Below are 8,108 nucleotides of genomic sequence, written 5' to 3' on the forward strand. Positions count from 1 at the left end.
CAGAGATTCAGAAATTCTGGGATTCTGGGATTGAGAGATTTTGGGATTCTCTGATTCTGGGATTCTGAGATTCAGGAATTCCGGGATTCAGGATTTCCATTATTCTGGGATTCTGGACTTTTGTTATTCAGCGAGTGCTGACATTCAAGGAGCACATGGAACTGCGTTTCCCCGAATTCCAACCGGCCCGCCGGGTTCCCCGTGCGCCGCCAGCCCTGCAGGGACATCTGGCACCAGCCCAGACCCTCCCAGGGGTCACGGTGGGGTCGGAGCGTCGGGAAAATCCCGAATCCCATCGAAAATCCCGAATCCCATCGCACCCGGGGCTGCTCCATCCCCGCCCTGCCCCAGGAGCTCCCCGGCATTCCCAGCCACACCCGGGGACATTTCGAGGTGACAGCAGCCGCCAGCCCAGCGGTGACACCTCGGGAGCGCAGAGCATTTCCCTGCTGCGTTTTGGGGTTCAGGTTCCTGTGTGGGACGAGACCCTCAGTGGTTCCACCCGGAGCCCACATCCCTTCTTTCCAGGACATTTCCCTGTCAGGTTTTAGCGTAGGGTTGGCCTTTCCAGCAGGTTCCATCCTGATCCCAAATCCCTTTTTCCAGAACATTTCCCTGCTGGTTTTTAGCGTTCCTGTGTAGGATTAGCCCTTCCAGCACATTCCACCCCAACGCCATATCCCTCCTTTCCAGGACACCTTCCTGTCAGTTTTTAGGGTTAATGTTCCTGTGTAGGATGAGCCCCTCGGTGGTTCCACCCCGACCCCACATCTCTCTTTTCCAGAACATTTCCCTGCAGGTTTTTGGGATCCAGATTTGTGTGTAGGACAAGCTCCTCAGTCACCCCAACACCACATCCCTTTTTCCGGACCATTTCCCTGCTGTTTTTTAGGGTTCCTGTGTAGGATTGGCCCCTCCAGCAGGTTCCATCCTGATCCCACATTCCCCTTTTCCCAGCCCATTTCCCTGCTGCTTTTCAGGGTTCCTGCACAGCACGACCCCCGAGCGGCTCCCACCCCGACCCCCATCCCGGGGCCGGGCCGGGCGGCTCCGGGCGGAGCGGCGGGGACCGAGGGGATGCTTGGGGTGGCCCGCGCAGTAATTATCTCATTGGGCCGGTAATACCCTTTCAAGCGGAGCGGGGTGGGGAGGCATTGTTCGGGCCGAGGGATTACATCAACCCGCCCGAGCAGACAATGCGCTCCCCCTGGGCAGAGGCAGCGCGGCCCCGGGGGACGGCAGGAGGCGGCGGCCCGAGTGTCTCAATTAGCGGCTGTCCCGAGCCGAGCGGGGTGCGGGGGCTCCTGGGGGGCACCCTCGGCATCCTTAACCCTTGGCGGGCCTGTCAGCCCTGCGGGGACAGCGGGATGCCAGCAGGGCTGCTGCGTCCCCTCCTCCTCCCGCCGAGGGCTGCGGGAGGGAAAGCGCGGCCTCGTTTGCTCCTTTTCTCCTTTTCTCGCTTTTCTGCCGGTTTTTGCCTCCTCAGAGCGCGGTGCCAGCCCCTTCCAGCCTCCCTGCGCTGTGCTGGGTGGCACGGCAATGTCCCCGAGGCCAAACAGCAGCGCGGGGGGACGAAAACAGCCCTGGCACCGGTACCGGGGCACGGCCGCTCCCCATGCACAGGGGGCACGGCAGCCCCTCCATCCCTCGGGGGCACGGCAGCTCCACCGGGGCACGGCATCGCCTCCATCTCCGGGGGCACCGCAGCTCCGCACCCGCCGGGACACAGAAGCCCATCCATCCCCTCCATCCTCTCCATCCCCACATCCCCTCCATCCCCTCCATCCCCTCCATCCCTCGTCTCCTCCATCCTTCCATCCCTCCATCCCCACATCCCTCCATCCCGCATCCCTCCATCCCTCATCTCCCTCCCACCATCCCACCATCCCCTCCATCCCCTCCATTCCTCCATCCCCTCCATCCCTCCATCCCTCCCTCCCCTCCATCCCTCCATCCCCTCCATCCCCTCCATCCCCTCCATCCCTCCATCCCCTCATCCCTCCATCCCCTCCATCCCCACACCTCTCCATCCTCTCCATCCCCTCCATCCCTCCATCTCCCATCCCTCCATCCCCTCCATCCCACATCCCCACATCCCCTCCATCCCCACCATCCCCTCCATCCCCTCCATCCCCTCCATCCCTCCATCCCCTCCATCCCCACATCCCCTCCATCCCCTCCATCCCCACATCCCCTCCATCCCCTCATCCCCTCCATCCCTCCACCCCTCCATCCCCACATCCCCTCATCCCCTCCATCCCTCCATCCCCACATCCCCTCCATCCCTCCATCCCCTCCATCCCCTCCGTCCCCTCCATCCCGTCCATCCCCATCCCCTCCATCCCGTCCATCCCCTCCATCCCCTCCATCCCCTCCATCCCCACATCCCCTCCATCCCCTCCATCCCCACATCCCCTCATCCCCTCATCCCCTCATCCCTCCATCCCCTCCATCCCTCCATCCCCTCCATCCTCCATCCCCGCATCCCCTCCATCTCTCCATCCCCTCCATCCCCTCCATCCCTCCATCCCCTCCATCCCCTCCATCCCCGCATCCCCTCCATCCCCTCCATCCCTCCATCCCCTCCATCCCCTCCATCCCCGCATCCCCTCCATCCCCTCCATCCCTCCATCCCCTCCATCCCTCCATCCCCTCCATCCCCTCCATCTCTCCATCCCCTCCATCCCCTCCATCCCCTCCATCTCTCCATCCCCTCCATCCCCTCCATCCCTCCATCCCCACATCCCACCCCTCCATCCCTCCATCCCCTCCATCCCCTCCATCCCCTCCATCCCTCCATCCCTCCATCCCCTCCATCCCCTCCATCCCCGCATCCCCTCCATCCCCGCAGGCCGTGCCCAGCCTGGCACGCCCGGGCTCGCTCCGTGCTCGCTCAGCCGTGCGGCCGCCGCGCCAGGTTAGCGGCGGGGCGAGGGGCCGGCCCCACCTGGCCCTCGCCATCCGTGGGGTGATTAAACACGGGGCTCCCAGCTGCCATACATTTTTAAATAAATGAATAATACATAGCGGGGGTGATAAATAAATAACGGCCGTACATTTGAACTTAGCCTCTGAGAAAATCCTTTTAGTTCAAAAGGAGCGGGGCGCTCGGAAAGGGGAGCGCATGCATTTTGAATGGGCTGCCATGGAGTGTCAGCGACCGGCGGCGGAGACGAGGGGGAGGAGGAGGAGGAGGAGGAGGAGGAGGAAAAGAGAGGAGGAGGAAGGAGGGAAAGAGGAAAAGAGGAAAGCGGGAAAGAGAAAAGGAGGAAAAGAGAGGAAGAGGAAAAGAGGGAAAGCAGGAAAGAGGGAAGGAGGAAAGAGGGAAAAAGGGAAAAAGGAACAGCTCAGGGAAGTGGGAAAGCAGGAAAAGAAGGAAGGAGGAAAATGAGGGAAGGAGGGAAGAAGAAAACAGGAAAAGAGGGAAAGAGGAACAGCTCAGGAAAGAGGGAAGGAAGTGGCGGAAGGAAGGAAGGAAGGAAGTGGCGGAAGGAAGTGGCGGAAGTGGCGGAAGGAAGGAAGGAGGAAGGAAGGAAGGAAGGAAGGAAGGAAGGAAGGAAGGAAGGAAGGAAGGAAGGAAGGAAGGAAGGAAGGAAGGAAGGAAGGAAGGAAGGAAGGAAGGAAGGAAGGAAGTGGCGGAAGGAAGTGGCGGAAGGAAGTGGCGGAAGGAAGTGGCGGAAGTAGCGGAAGGAAGTGGCGGAAGGAAGGAAGGAAGGAAGTGGCGGAAGTGGCGGAAGTGGCGGAAGTGCCGGAAGGAAGGCCTCTCCTCACGCCCCTGCTCTGCCCCGGCTCTGTCCCGGCCCCGCCGCCCCCCCCGGTCCCATCTGCGGCTCCGGGCCCGTTCCTGCAGCTGCTGCGGGCCCGGCCCCAGCCCCGAGCGCCGCCGCCCGGCCCGGCCTCGGTCAGGTGTGGGGAGAGCCGGGACAGGGCCAGGAGGGACGGAAAATAAAGCAACAACAGCAAAAACCCCAACAAAACAACAAAAAAACCAACCCCAAACAGCCCTGGGTGCCGGCAGCAGAGTTTGCATCCTCCCCCATCTCAACATCTCCTGAGATGGGGGAATTTCCATCTCCCCCACCTTATCATCCCGCAAAGGGGGAAATGTTTGGAATTTCCATCTCCCTCATCCCAGCACCCCCCAAGAGGTGAAAACCTCCATCCTCCCCATCACATCATCCCATAAAGGAGGAATTTTTTTGAATTTCCATCCTCCCCATCACATCATCACAAAAAGGAGGAATTTTTTGGAATTTCCATGCTGCTGGTGGCACGGGGAGGGTTTGTGTGTGTGTGTGTCTGTCTGTCTGTCTCTGTGTGTGTGTGCCCGTGTGTCACTGCCGGGCCCTGACCCCACCTGTCTGTGTGTCTGTGTCTGTGTCTGTCTGTGTGTCTGTGTGTGTCTGTCTGTGTGTGTGTCTGTCTGTCTCTCTCCGTATGCGTGCCCGTGTGTCGCTGCCGGGCCCTGACCCCGCCTGTCTGTCTGTGTATCTGTCTGTCTGTGTGTCTGTCTGTCTGTCCGTGTGTCTGTCTGTGTGTCTGTCTGTCCGTGTGTCTGTCTGTGTATCTGTGTCTGTCCGTCTGTCCGTCTGTCTGTCCGTGTGTCCGTCTGTCTGTCTCTCTGTGCGTGCCCGTGTGTCGCTGCCGGGCCCTGACCCCGCCTGTCTGTCTGTCCGTGTATGTGTGTCCGTCTGTCTGTCCGTGTGTCCGTCTGTCTGTCCGTGTGTCCGTCTGTCTCTCTCCGTATGCGTGCCCGTGTGTCGCTGCCGGGCCCTGACCCCGCCGGCCGCGCTCCTGCTCCTTCCCTGCCCGCGCTGCTCCGGGCGTGGGAAAAAGGCCGGGGCTCCTTTCACAGCTGTTCCCGCTCCGCACTGAGCTAATGGAGGGGCTCCCTCCCCTCCCCTCCCGGCCCTCCCTCCCCTCCTTCCCCGCCGCCTTTTCAGGCCTCCAGCGCCAAAAAAAAAAAAAAAAAAAACCAAAACAAAAAAAGCCCATTCAGGAGTGGCTAAAAGCATAAACCCACAAAACAAACCGCAAAAAATCCACAAACCCACAGAAAACCACAAAAACGCAAACCACAAAACCACAAACTCACAGCTCATTGTTCCCGGAGAGCAGCAAAGCACCAGGGGGGGACACACAGAGGTGTGCAAGGGTGGGGGGCACAAGTGTGCAAGGCCGGGGATGCACACGCGTGTGCAAGGCAGGGACACACAGGTGTGCAAGGCCGGGGATGCAAGGCTGGGGTGAATACGTGTGGCCCCTCCAAGGTTTGGGAATTGCAGCTGGGGAGGGATTTCAGCCCTAAAGAGAGGTTTGGGAATGGGGAATGGGGTTCGGGAATGGCGTTTGGCGTTTGGGGTTTGGGGTTTGGGGTTTGGCAGGTTCCTGCTTTGGGGTCTCTGTCCCCCTCCCCAGTCTGGCCCCCATGTTGGAATGTTTGGGTTTGGGGTTAAAAATGAGGTTTGGAAAGCGGCGGAGCCCGGGGTTGGTGTGGGAGCACAGAGGGGAGGGGACACAGGGACGGTGGCACTGCTGTCCTACAGACACAGGGACCCCAAAATCCCCATCCTGCGCCTCAGTCCACACCTCAGCCATGGAGACCCCAAAACCCCATCACTGCACCCTTCACAGACTTCGGGACCCCAAAACCCCCGTCACTGCACACCTCAGCCCCCAGAGCAGCGCCAGGCTCTTGATTTCCATTACAAAAAAATAAATCCATTTCTGGTGGTGGCAGAGGAAACCTCAAAACCACCATGCCCAAAGCTCCGCCAGCACAACCCTCCGATAGAATTTTAATTTTTATTATTTTTATTTTTAATTTTAATTTTAATTTTAATTGTATTGTTATTTTTATTTTTATGTTAGTGTTAATTTTTATTTTTATTTTTACTTTTATTTTTATTTTTATTTTTATTTTTATTTTTATTTATTTTATTTTATTTTTATTTTTATTTTTATTTTTATCTTTATCTTTATTTTTTATCTTTATTTTTAATTCTTTCTATTCATTTCTAATTGTAAATTTTAAATTTAAAAATATTTTATTATTTAAATTTTCATTATTTTTATTATTTAAATTTTTATTATTATTATTTTATTTTTACCTTTACAATATTTTTTATTATTTTATTTTATTTTCATTTTTACTTTCAATATTATTTTCATTTTCATTTCTATTTTGAAGCGCTCGGGTTTGTTTTTCGCTCTGACACCGAGGACAGCGGGACGGACGCACGGACACGGCGACATCCCCGGGTGCTTTTCCCGGCTGACCTTTCCTGGTGGCTCCTGATCAGATCCTTTGTGACACGAGCGGGGCCGGGGACACCTCCCGTGGCCACGGGCGCGTCCCTGTCACCACGGGCGCGTCCCTGTCACCTGCCATTAGCGCAACGCGGCCGCGCCACCACGCTCCTTCCGCACCAGCAGCGGCGCCAGCGCCAGCCTGGGGTGCCCGCGGCGCCCGGGCACTGAAATCCCGGGGAAATACGATGGAATATCCCGTAGAGATGCCATGGAAATATAATGGAAATATCCCATGGAAATCCCATGGAAATATCCCATGGAGATCCCATGGAAATATCCCATGGAGATCCCATGGAAATCCTACGGATATCCCATGGAGATCCTATGGAAATATCCTATGGAGATTTCATGGAAATAGGATGGAAATATCCTATGGAAATATCCCATTGAAATCCCATGGAAATATCCCATGGAGATCCCATGGAAATCCTACGGATATCCCATGGAGATCCTATGGAAATATCCTATGGAAATATCCCATGGAAATCCCATGGAAATATGATGGAAACATCCCATGGAAATCCCATGGAAATATTCCATGGAAACCCCATGGAAATCCCATGGAAATATCCCTTGGAGACCCCATGGAATTCCTATGGAAATCCCATGGAGATCCCATGGAAATATCCCATGGAAATCCCATCAAATTATCCCATAGAAATCCCGTGGATTTGGATTTAGGTTTGGATTTTGATTTGGGTTTGGAATTAGGTTTGGATTTAGGTTTGGATTTTGATTTGGATTTGGTTTTAGGTTTGGATTTGGGTTTGGAATTAGGTTTGGGTTTGGATTCAGGTTTAGATTTGGGTTTGTATTTGGGTTTGGGTTTGGTTTTGCAGAGGGACAAAGCGCAGGTCCCGTTGCCACCCCAGGCCGAGCTCCTGCTCCTCTCGTTTCCTGCATCCCCGTCCCCCTGGGCATTCCCAGCCCTCCTTCCCCACATTCCCGCTTTTCCCGGCTCGTTTGGACTTCCCCGCCCCGCACAGTTTCCATAGAAACATGAAGATATTAAACTGTAAATAATAATTTCTCCATTAAAAAAAATAAAATAAAATAAATAAAAATCCAGGGAGGGAACACGTGGGGCTGGGAAGAGAGACCCGAGGAACAGATCCCAGAAACCTGGGGCAGAAATCCTGAACTTCTGGGAGCAGATCCCGATGTGCTGGGACTGTCCCAGGGGTCTCACCAGCCCAGCTGGGCTCAGCTCCATCCCCCCAGCACTGCTGGAGTTTCCCACCTCTCTTTCCTCTCCCTCCTCTTCCTCCTCCTTTTCCAGGCTGGAATTTCCACCCTCCTCCTCCTCCATCCCTCCATCCTCCATTTCTCCTCCTCCTCCTCCTCCTCCTCCTCCTCCTCCAGCCCCTGATTTTTCCAGGCTGGAATTTCCACCCAGCACCTAAAGAGTAAAAATCCAGCATCTTCCCCAACCCAGCCGGGAGGAATTGCTCTTCACCATGGCCAGGGCTCTGCTGGTTCCTAAATTAGGCTCAGCTCAAACCCATCCCTGGATTTTCCATTTCCTCCATCCCCTAAATGGTTTTGTCTGGGATTTCCACCCTTTTGTGTCCCTTTAAGTGGGACTTTTATCATAAATGATTTTTTTTTCCTCTCCCTCGCTGCTGTCAGGTTGAAGAATCGTCAGATTGGGGTGGGAAATGTCAGGGCTGGAGGGCGGCACAGGCTGCTGGCCCAGGGACGGGGAAATTCAGGATTTGAGGTTAAAATCAGGAACTCTGGGAATGTTGCTGGTGGTGTGGACAGCTCCAAACTCCAATTCCCAATAAAATCCTGGA

The sequence above is a fragment of the Zonotrichia leucophrys genome, chromosome 28 (genome assembly GCF_028769735.1).
Source record: "Zonotrichia leucophrys gambelii isolate GWCS_2022_RI chromosome 28, RI_Zleu_2.0, whole genome shotgun sequence".
NCBI classification, from domain to species: Eukaryota; Metazoa; Chordata; class Aves; order Passeriformes; family Passerellidae; genus Zonotrichia; species Zonotrichia leucophrys.